We start from the raw sequence: 11,953 nt of genomic DNA, 5'->3' as shown, positions 1-11,953 counted from the left end.
TTTGGGTTTAGTGCAGAAAGTGCAGTGTGCTTGTGTGTGTGTGTGTGTGTGTGTGTGGTGTGTGTGTGTGTGTGTGTGTGTGTGTGTGTCATGTGTGTGTGTGTGTGTGTGTGTGTGTGTGTGTGTGGTGTCTGTGTGTGTGTGTGTGGTGTGTAGTGTGTGTGTGTGTGTGCATGTGTATGTTTTGAGTTAGTGCAGGTTGAAAGTTCAGTCACAGATGTAGTAGTGCAGGTGGAGTGTTCAGTCGCAGATATGGTGGTGGGGATGAGGGGGGGGAGCGTTGTCAGTGGCCTGGCTGGCTAGAGGCTGACAGTGAAGGGAGAGTGGGTTGAGTGTTCGGTATCTTGATNGCTTGATGCATCGTGCTGCTTGTAAGCCTGGTGGTACGGGAACGGAGGCGCCTGTACCTCTTTCCAGAGGGCAGGAGGCTAAACAGTTTGTGTGCAGGGTGGCTTGTGTCTTTGATGATCATCAGTGCTTTTCGGGTGAGGCGTGCGGTGTAAATGTCCTGCAGGGAGGGGAGTGGTACTCCAATGATCTTCTTCGCTGTGTTCACAACACGCTGGAGTGTCTTCCTGTTTTTCTCCGTGCAGCTTCCTCCCCACACTGTGATGCAGCTGGACACGACGCTCTCTATGGTTCCTCTGTAGAATGTTGTCATGATGGAGGGTGTAGCACTTGCCTTCTTTAGTTTGCGCAAGAAGTAGAGACGCTGATGGGCCTTCTTCGCCAGTGATGTAGTGTTGGTGGTCCAAGAGAGGTCGTCGCTGATGTGCACTCCAAGGAACTTGGTGCTGCTCACTCTCTCCACAGCATCACCGACGATGGTCAGTGGTGGTAGTTGTTTTTGGACCCTCTGAAAGTTGACAACAATCTCCTTGGTCTTGTTGACATTCAGCAGGAGGTTGTTGTCTTTGCACCATCTGGCCAGCAGGTCTACTTCTTCTCTGTAGTGGGTCTCATCGCCCTTAGTGATGAGGCCCACCAGTGTTGTATCATCCGCAAACTTCACTCTGCATCTTCTGAATGGCCTTCAATGACATCTGGGGCCTCATGTACAAAACCTACTTACTGTTAAGGAAATTAATTAAACAAGTGATTCCCAACCTATGGGCCGGGGCCCACTGGTGGGCCCAGAAGGTATTCCAAGTGGGCCTTGAAATCATTTCTCAAAAATAATAATCATATTTTGGTGTGTGTTGTTGATTTATTTGAGTTTTATTCTTAATTGGGTCAGAGGTGGGCCCCAAACATGTTTGACAATTTCAGGTGGGCCCCAAGTTGAAAAAGGTTGGGAACCCCTGAATTAAATTAATTAATTAGATGAGGCCACGACAAGTTGATCAAGGTATAATGCATTTCGCGAAAAGAGGGGGAGTAAAGATGGCAGAGAACTTGCTCTTTGGCTTTCAGAATACTCTCTGGTCTCCCCCCTCCAACTAAAGTGCTTTATTAAAGGGGTATGCCACTATTTTGGGGCTTAGTACAGTTAAAATCGTTGGCTGGGGTTTATAAAGGTGGTAAAGTGTCTTATTTTTCATGTAAGCCGTTGTCTTGCTTTAAGACAAGTTAAAAGAGGGAGCATGTCGCTAAGCTAGTGAAAGTCAATGCATCACCATAGCATGTAGCATGACACACATAGAGACACACATAGAAAAAAATCCCACAGTGGTTACACGGGTGGTGAGAGGATGCCTCCCTTTTGCATCTTATCAGAGAATGGCCTTGAGGCCCCCGTTTCTCCAGGGAAAGGGAACAGAGTGCAATAGGAACAGAAAACAAGTTATAACTGTGAGCACGCTGAAATGAATATAAAAATGAATATGGCAAAGTTTTTGCTACAGATTATAATTCTACAGATTATAATTATCTCTACATTTACGCACAAAAAAGCTCCGTAAGTAACTTTCCACAAACATTTTCAGACGTACCAATACTGACTTAGCATGAGAAAGTGCATGTGTACAAGATTTCATGTGAAATCAGACACATCACATGAATCAGCAGGAGAACCTGTTTATGCATGCACTGATACATTTAAGATTTTCAGGTGCAAATGCATTTCTTCAGATTTTCACTCACGCAAATGTTCAGTAGGAAATCTACTAGTCTTTGGACAAGAGGCCCCTGATCATTAGAATCCAGACAGACAGACAGACAGACAGACAGACAGGCAGACAGACAGGCAGGCAGACAGGCAGACAGACAGACAGGCAGGCAGGCTGGCAGGCAAGCAGGCAGGCAGACAGGCAGGCAGACAGAGAGGCAGGCAGGCAGGCAGACAGGCAGGCAGGCACAGACAGGCAGACAGATAGACAGAGAGACAGGCAGACAGAAAGACAGACAGGCAGGCAGGCAGGCAGACAGACAGGCAGACAGACAGACAGACAGACAGGCAGGCAGGCAGACAGACAGACAGGCAGGCAGACAGGTCTACACCTACCTGAGTGCTATGCTGTATTGGTGTGTGTGTGTGTGTGTGTGTGTGTGTGTGTGTGTGTGTGTGTGTGTGTGTGTGTGTGTGTGTGTGTGTGTGTGTACCTGAGTGCTATGCTGTTTTGGTGTGTGTGTGTGTGTACCTGAGTGCTATTCTGTGTGTGTGTGTGTGTGTGTGTGTGTGTGTGTGTGTGTGTGTGTGTGTGTGGTGTGTGTGTGGGTGTGTGTGTGGTGTGTGTGTGTGGTGTGTTGTGTGTGTCGTGTGTATGTGTGTGTCGTGTGTGTGTGTGTGTGTGTGTGTCGTGTGTGTGTGTGTGCCTGGATGGATGTAGGGGTGGGCGATATGAACACATGGATGTAGGGGGGGGGGGGGCGATATGAACACATGGATGTAGGGGGTGGCGATATGAACACATGGATGTAGGGGGGGGGGGATATGAACACATGGATGTAGGGCTGGGCGATATATGACGATATTAAATCGTGAATCGTGAAATCGAGTACAAGATCTCGAATCTGCCAAGAAATCGTATAGATCGTCTTGCAGTGAGGATGTTAACTATCAGTATCAAAGTGATGTTTACTAACTTGCGTTGTTGTCTTCACTTTTATTCTTTACATAATTGTATTCTAATTGTGAACATTGAACATTGATTTTTCACGAATTGAAGTGAAGTGAAAGCCCATTGGGAAACTCCAACTCCAACATTGTGACACAGCACCCCACAGCACACAAGTGAACTGTTAAGAAATTCTCTGCATGTATTATTGAAAATATAAGCTTTCTGTGTTTCTCGTTATACTCTGTTATTCTCTGTTATTCTCTGTTATTCTCTCTCTCTCTCTCTCTCTCCTTTGCTCTTTGAGTTATGTGACATCTCTGTACCACGAGAAGACATCGTTCCCAAGGTTGTCCCAGACTAGTTTACCACTTCGCTGAACTATGACCTTGAATGTTTATGCTTGGTGGAAGCTATACATCACAGGCGGCGCCATTACGGAAACAAGGGAGAGACAGACCATATATGTCTCCCATATATAGTCCTACATATGCATGATAGGAAAGATGACGTTAGTATTTACTTGTTAGAAGAAGATCATGTCATGGACTGTGGGGCTGGGAAATGTTTAAATAGGCTTGCCTTTTGTATACACTTCAGGACTTGCTGGGTGGAATACTTCATGTCTCCACGCAGTAACTCCTCCGGCCGCTAAACAATAAAATCTGCACAGATTTTAAATGCTACCTCTGTTTCTGTGTGTGTTCTTTCAGGTCAATTTGATAAGGTAATACAGTGAAATTGTTAAGGTGATATAGTAAATTTATTCACAAACACACAACGAAATTGCATTTAGGCCTCACCCGTGCAAGGGGCAGGAAAATCCCTTTATTGAAATAAAGCACAGCTTATCCGTCTCCCTTTGTAATTTTATTATAACACTGTTACATTTCTTCCCGATAGCTTGCTGGACAGTGCCTGTGTTGCGCGTGGTGGCACGCGCAGATGAAAGGTTTACATTGTAGGCCTAGGCCAGTGTTTCTCAAACTTTTTCAGAACAAGGACCACTTAGTCCCCCGAAAAATGTTCAAGGACCACCTGTTAACTGAATTGACAGTTGACGGGTGCTAATTAGACACTGCTAATTTCGATACAAATCACTTACTTTTTATTCACATTTACAGTCTTATTGTGGTGAAAATGAGACTTCAGCTATAGCTTTGCAATACTGTTACAAATATAGCCTACTGCTAGCTTGTCTCGGAAAAATAGAAATCCCCTCGTGGACCACCTGATCTCTGACACGGACCACTAGTGGTCCCCGGACCACACTTTGAGAATCACTGGCCTAGGCTATTATAACACCGTGCTGAAATAACGGCAAATGATTGCAAAAGAGGGAACATCATATCCAATGCAACATCCGAGAGCATTTGCATTGTAGGCTATTATAACACCGTGCTGAAATAACGGCAAGTGATATACAATGCCAATATCAGAGAGACAGATAGATAGACAGACAGACAAACACACACACATACACATACACACACACACACACACACACACACACACACACACACACACACACACACACACACACACACACACACACACACACACACACACACACACACACACACACACACACACATTGCTCGTTCACATTATGCACATGCACACCCCCTACCCCTCAGGTACTGTATAACATGTGTGGTATGCGCCTCCCTGGTTGGGAAACACTGCTGTAGTGAGGGGGGCCCCTGGTTGGGAAACACTGAAGGCCCCCCCTGGTTGGGAAACACTGAAGGGCCCCCTGGTTGGGAAACACTGAAGGGCCCCCTGGTTGGGAAACATTGCTGTAGGCCTATAAAAGCCTATGACGACAGGTGAGAGACACCGCATATAGAAGATAGCCTACATACCACAAGCCTATGCGACTTGTTGATCCAAAATCCAGCATTCTAAGGAGAACTCGGTCTCGCTTCACACGAGGCTCAGCCATGCAGGACCATCTCACTCCCGAAACAGCCACATTTTCGTGAGCGCAGACACGGGCCTGAGCCTCAAAGCTACAGACGACTGGATATAACTGGTGGCATCGCCACAAACACTAAAGCAGCATCTTCCCATGGGTAATCGGTGCCATGGTTTAAAAAAAGGATGCGATGCAGGTAATGGCAAATGGTGCGCACCTGTAACATGCCACACCCAGGACGCATCAGACTACCTGCCGTAGGGGAGGATGTTACATTGGCACAAAAAAACTCCACCGCCGCACCACACCCTGATGTAGTTCTTATAGACCTACCACACAGTCACCAGTTAAATATCTTTTTTTAGATTCATTTTCAGATTAATTCAAGAACAGAAAGCGAATACCCTGTTTAGGATTAAATTATATGTTTTGAACATGGTTATCGTTGTCCATGGAGAAATATTGATGTGTGTGTGTGTGCAAAAATGGAATCTTAACAAGCTTATTTTTCCAGTTTCAAGTAAAAACATCTAGGCTATACTAATCAATCTTGTTTTAAGTAAAAATCACCCAATAACTAGTGCTTTCTAACTGAAACCTAGAACTAGAAATTAGACTATAGCCTACTTGTTTTCGAACATTTGTCCATGGGGAAAGACATTTTACACTTGATTAGAGTATTTTACTCTTTTCAAGTTAATATTAACATTCAAGCAAATAACAAGTAGAAAAATATCACCAAGTAAAAATATCTTGCCACATGGACAAATGTTCAAAGACACGTAGGCCTATAAATAGTCTAATTTCTAAATTCCAGTTAAAAGTAGTGATTTTTGAAAACTTAAAATAAGATTGATTAGATGTTTTTTAAGGTTACATTTTTTGCAATGTGTGTGTGTGTGTGTGCGTGCGTGTGATTAATTTGTTAACAAATGAAGAAAGAGGTTAACATATTCCTATGTGTCAGACAAGACAACTAGACTGAGTCAAAACACTTACCATGAGAGGTACAGTAGCTGCTGCAGATGATTCACCTTTACTGTAGGCTCTGTGTACAGAAGGAGGACAGTATTTGTTTACTGTTTACTTGTTTGCTATAATCAAATAGGTTATAGGCCAATAAAGGCACCACAAGGACAGGTCCACCTACGTAGATAGTACGTTTTGATAACATTTGGAAGGTCACCTGACTGGTACACGGGCTGTGACAGTCAAAATTAACAATGCTTTTAGACAGGGGGTGGCAGATTAGGCATACTGCTGATATCCACGAAAGGGGCATTTGTTTTAGGTTTCTTATCATCATACCAGGGAGAAATAAAACCAAACCCAATAGACATTGTATTGTCCACATCATCATGAGTGAAAAATATGAATCTCAAAATATCAGAGATATGTAATGCTTGACTGTTAATGCACCAACCACTTTGCCCCCAAAATGCCTCTTAAATTGGGATGGACTGAAAGATGCCATGAAAAAAATATAGAATTACCGTACTCTTTGCTAACTGAATAACTACAACATTTAATCTCCTCACAGCTTTGACAGAAGATGACAGAAGTGGTCACAATTCAATGATGTCACAACACCAATCTTAATGTCAGCCTATATGTTGCATCTCTAAGGATGCATGTTGGTCTCTAAGGAGTTAATGAGATTTTTTTTTCAATACACTTAATGTGATGCTTCTGAAAATCTCTTAACATCTTTGTGTGCTTGTTATGCTCTTTTCATGTATACCATATACTGTAGATGCGTACAATACATAGGCCTATGAAGTTATTATATAGTAAAAGAGTATGTGTTAATGTTTGAGATCTCAAACGGTGACGTGAGGTGAAACAAACGCAGCATCTCAGTATTCAAAACGGTCTTTATTCCGATAAAGATCATACACATGAGGTATTGATTCACTAACATTTGCTTACATTGGACTGAAGTTGTACAGCTCTTGCAACAAAACAAAAATCACACACAACTCACACAGTAATACATTCTCCCTTAAAACAACATTGTTCCAATGCTGAGTGAGGTGTGTGTGTGTGTCTACATGTGTGTGTTCCTGTGCTGCGTGAGGTGTGTGTGTGTCTACATGTGTGTGTTCCAGTGCTGCGTGAGGTGTGTGCGCCTCCTGAACCCCTTCCCGCACCTCTCACACACATGCGGCCTCTCGTCCGTGTGTATGAGCGTGTGTTTCCTCAGATCCGACGCCTGGCTGAACGCCGCTCCGCACGACACACACGCGTGCGGCCGGAACCCTGTGTGAGTGCTGTGGTGCACGCCGCATTCCGCTCGGGTTCTGAAGCGCTTGGGGCAGGCGGAGCAGGCGAACGGCTTCTGGCCCGAATGGATCAACTGGTGCCTTTTCAGGTTGGCGGCACTGCTGGAGACTTTGCCACAGTCTGGACACTGATGCGGTGTGTGCGTCGGAGAGTGTGTTATTTGAGAGTGTGTGTTTTGAGTGTGCGTTTGCGGCTGTGAGGATGTGCTGCTTTGAGACTGTGTTTGAATGTGTGTGTGCTGTGTGTTTTGGTGTCGGCGCAGGTCAGTGCTGTCCCTGAACCTCCTGTCACAGGTGGAGCAGGCGTGAGATTTCCACTGGCCACCAGAGTGGATCCTCATGTGCCTGTTGAGGTTGGTCTTCAGGGTGAAGCCGTGACCACACAGGGGACACAGGAGAGGCCTGTCCACACCACCTGCACAGAGAAGACCAGAGTGGAGTACTATTACTAATCCCACTCCTAATATTACTAATACAAAGCGACACATAAACCTAATACAGAGTATTGCACATTAAACACACAGGGGACACAGGTGAGGCTTATCCACAGCAAGCCTCTGATATTAAGACCCCCTCCCTAACCACTGGCAGCGTAACTTGCCACGCCTTTTATATGAGCAAATTCAAGCACTTTTCAAGCATCTCCAATCACCAAATTTTCAGGTTTCCACTTTCCAGCACCTGAAAATGTACAAGTGTGACAAGAAGAGCCGCTCAGAGCTTTTTCTAAAAAAAAATCCACCGCCATGGAAGGGGGCAACGGCCCCCACTTTGAGACACTCGGTAGACTGAGTGGGATGGGGTGTGTGCAGAGACAGTCTGTAGCCTAGTGAAGGGGGCCCTGGTTGGGAAACACTGCTGTAGTGAAGGGGGTCCCCTGGTTGGGAAACACTGAAGGGGCCCCCTGGTTGGGAAACACTGCTGTAGTGAAGGGGGGTTATTATGGAAATGAACATTCAACAGCAGCATACATTTATTCAATCAAACAAACAATGAAAAATCACTGCAAGCCAAAAAAAAGGATCTGCACAATGCAAACACACAATAATGTAGAAAAAGAGATGGGAGGCAGATGAGATATAATCTGTGAAAAAGAGATGGGAGGCAGATGAGATATAATCTGTGAAAAAGAGATGGGAGGCAGATGAGATATAATCTGTGAAAAAGAGATGGGAGGCAGATGAGATATAATCTGTGAAAAAGAGATGGGAGGCAGATGAGATATAATCTGTTGGTCCAGGGTGGCTGTAACATGACATGACATTTCACCAAACTCGACGCAACACAACACAACACAACACAACACAACACAACACAACACAACACAACACAACACAACACAACACAACACAACACAACACAAATTGGATGGTCCATATTCACTGTAGCACAGGATGTGCAAGACTATTATTTTCAAACAGAAGGGCATGTTTTGACTTCTGTATGCAAATGACATGTTTCCCATGTCTTCTGGGTCTATTTCAAGTAGACTTGTTGTGATACACCTGGTGGTGCAACCTGGATATGGTGTATCACAAGTCTAAATAGACATGGGAAACTGTGCATAGGTGACTGTTAAAACCCTCATTCGCACACACAAAATCATTTGCACACATGAAGCGTTCTTAATCTGGCCACGTTTTCAATAGCTGTACTTGAGTGCTAGAGTAAGACTACAGCCAATACAGTATATATTTGATGATGTCATGAACCTATACAATGATTTTAATGACAAAAATATATCTTATATACACACAATCATGGTAAATCAAAGGGAATGCAACACTTAATGTAATAACTATGGTAATTATTCATACAATTCATTTTGAAATGATTTTCCTTGTGTTGTTTTAGCTTATTTGGATGTTTATAACATGTTTAACACTGATCCCTGTCCCAACTGATTTGAGATGTGTTGCAGTTATCAAATTAAAAATGACATATGTGCCTCAAAAACAATGTTATTTTTCTTGGTTTTAACACTAAGTATTAAACAAATATTTTCTAGTAAGGCCCAAGTACAGTCTTTTTTGTAGCTAAAAAAATCGCTATTTTTGGAAATTCAAAATGTCGGACAATGGAGAAGATCCCCTTTTTCATGAATGAAAAGTGCAATTTTTCCTATCATAATGAATACTTCGAATTTGATGCTGGTATCCATGAAAAAGGTAACATTATTGAATGGGCAGCATGAATTCTGGAAATAAACTACTAAAAATCTCACTTTAATATGTTGTATTTTTACTATTCTTCTTCTAATGAATGGATCAAATGTTTTGAAAATGATAGCATTTTGATTTCATTCACAGTTTACCAAATGTCCCAACTTCACCGGAGTTGGGGTTTGTAAATGGCCTTTCCCCTGTATGGATTATCTGGTGTTTGTTTAGATGGTTCGTGTGATGAAAGCTCTTTCCACAGTGTGAGCACTCAAATGGCTTTTCCCTATGGATCATCTGGTGTTTATTGAGTGCGCCCATTTGCCTAAAGGCCTTTCCACACTGAGAGCACTCAAATGGCTTTTCTCCTGTATGGATCGTCTGGTGTTTATTGAGTGAGCCCATTTGCCTAAAGGCCTTTCCACAGTGAGAGCACTCAAATGGCTTTTCCCCTGTATGGATCATCTGGTGTGTATTGTGTGTGCCCATTTCCCTAAAGGCCTTTCCACACTGAGAGCACTCAAATGGCTTTTCCCCTGTATGGATCATCTGGTGTGTATTGAGTGTGCCTATGTGCCTAAAGGCCTTTCCACAGTGAGAGCACTCAAATGACTTTTCTCCTGTATGGACCCTCTGGTGTGTCTTGAGACTGCTCATGTGACTAAGCTTCTTTCCGCATTCTGAGCACTCAAATGGATTTTCCCCTGTATGGATCCTCTGGTGTTGCCTGAGATGACCCATATGACTAAAACGCTTTCCGCATTCTGGGCACTCAAATGGTTTTTCTCCTGTATGGATGCTCTGGTGTGGCCTGAGAGTGCCCATTTGACGAAAGGTCTTTCCACATTCTGAGCACTCAAATGGCTTTTCTCCTGTATGGACCCTCTGGTGTGTCTTGAGACTGCTCATGTGACTAAGCTTATTTCCGCATTCTGAGCACTCAAATGGCTTTTCCCCTGTATGGATCCTCTGGTGTTGCCTGAGATGGCCAATATGACTAAAACGCTTTCCGCATTCTGGGCACTCAAATGGTTTTTCCCCTGAATGAGTAATCTGGTGAGTCTTGAGACTGCTTATTTGACTAAAGGTCTTTTTACAATCTGAGCACTCAAATGGCTTTTGCCCTGTATGGATCATCTGGTGTTGCCTGAGATGGCCCATATGACTAAAACGCTGTCCGCATTCTGGGCACTCAAATGGTTTTTCCCCTGTATGGACCCTCTGGTGTTTCTGGAGACTGCTCATGTGACTAAACGTATGGATCATCTGGTGTTTCTTTAGGTGGTTCGTGTGACTGGACATGTCTACCTGTAATTTCATTTTTATGCAAAACTCCTCTCTCTATAATATAGATTCATCTACATATTTGTTATTTTTACAGTGCCACCCAGCAGTAATGGCACCATGGAAGTTAAACCCCTTTGCCTTGTTAGACCTTAACAGGGCCTGTGTCATAGCAATGTCTCTATGATGTAGTTGAGTTTTTCCCGGTCACAATGTCTGTCGATTGAGTAAATCACAGACTTTTTCTTATCCTGTCTGAATGCACCACAAAATAGCACTCTTGAAATTAAACGATTGAGTTTATGGAAATTCATACCAACTTGGCTTACTTTCTGCTGAAGATGCATCTTGGCTGCACTGTCCAACCTCCTCTTCCTCCTCCTCCTCTTCTTGTTCTTCATCCTCCTCCTCCTCCTCCTCCTCCTCCTCCTCCTCCTCCTCCTCTTCCTCTTCTTCTTTACTCAAGATCCTCTTGAAGTCTGGCTCAGGAACAGTAGGGGACTCATACAATACAGTTTTAAAGTTTTGTTCCAATTTAGGCTTCTCATCCTCTATTGGATGTGCACGTATATAAGAGTATAGAAAGTCATCAAAGTCATCTTCTTCTTGCTCCTCCTTCACTGACATTAGGCGTTGTGATGCCATTATTGTAAGCCAGGCATTAGCAGGTGGGAAGACCTGAAAAACAAAAACAGGAAACACCAACTTTAAACAGGAGCACAATGCTATACAGGAAACAACAACTTTGAATCGATTTTTCTGTTGATTATTTCCAGAATCCATGCTACCCATTCACTAATGTTACCTTTTTCATGAATATTAACCACCACCATCAAATTCAAAGTGTTCATTATGACTGGAAAAATTGCACTTTTCATACATGAAAGGGGGGATTTTCTCCATGGTCCGCCATTTTGAATTTCCAGAAATAGCCATTTTTACCTGCAAGACTGAGGCTGGATCTCAAATGGCACACTTGTGCACTTCAGGCACTATGTTTCAGTGCGTAACTAATACGGCATACACACTGAAACATGGACACTGAAGTGCACAAGTGCACCATTTGAGATTCAGCCTGACTGTACTTGGGCCATACTAGAAAATATTAGTTTATTACTCAGTAAACTTCCATGAAAAGATCAAATTTGGCAATAGGCAACCCAGTTTCAATGAGCAGCATAGTTGCAGTACCGTTTTTGACCATTTCCTGCACAGTGCCCCTTTAAACAGGAGCACAATGCTAAACAGAAGTAGATCTCAATCTGATTTCTCATCCACCACCAGCCTGCAAACATCAACTTTAAATATCAACTT

At 43.5% G+C, this 11,953-nt stretch overlaps 1 pseudogene; it reads right to left on the bottom strand.

The window, feature by feature from the left end:
* The window catches only part of LOC134445625 (zinc finger protein 850-like), a 69,589-nt pseudogene extending 58,550 nt beyond the window's left edge, over nucleotides 1-11,039 (bottom strand).
* Nucleotides 11,040-11,953: the final 914 nt, after the last annotated feature.

This window comes from Engraulis encrasicolus, chromosome 3 (assembly GCF_034702125.1).
Source record: "Engraulis encrasicolus isolate BLACKSEA-1 chromosome 3, IST_EnEncr_1.0, whole genome shotgun sequence".
NCBI classification, from domain to species: Eukaryota; Metazoa; Chordata; class Actinopteri; order Clupeiformes; family Engraulidae; genus Engraulis; species Engraulis encrasicolus.
This window is presented reverse-complemented; position numbering and strand designations above follow the sequence as displayed.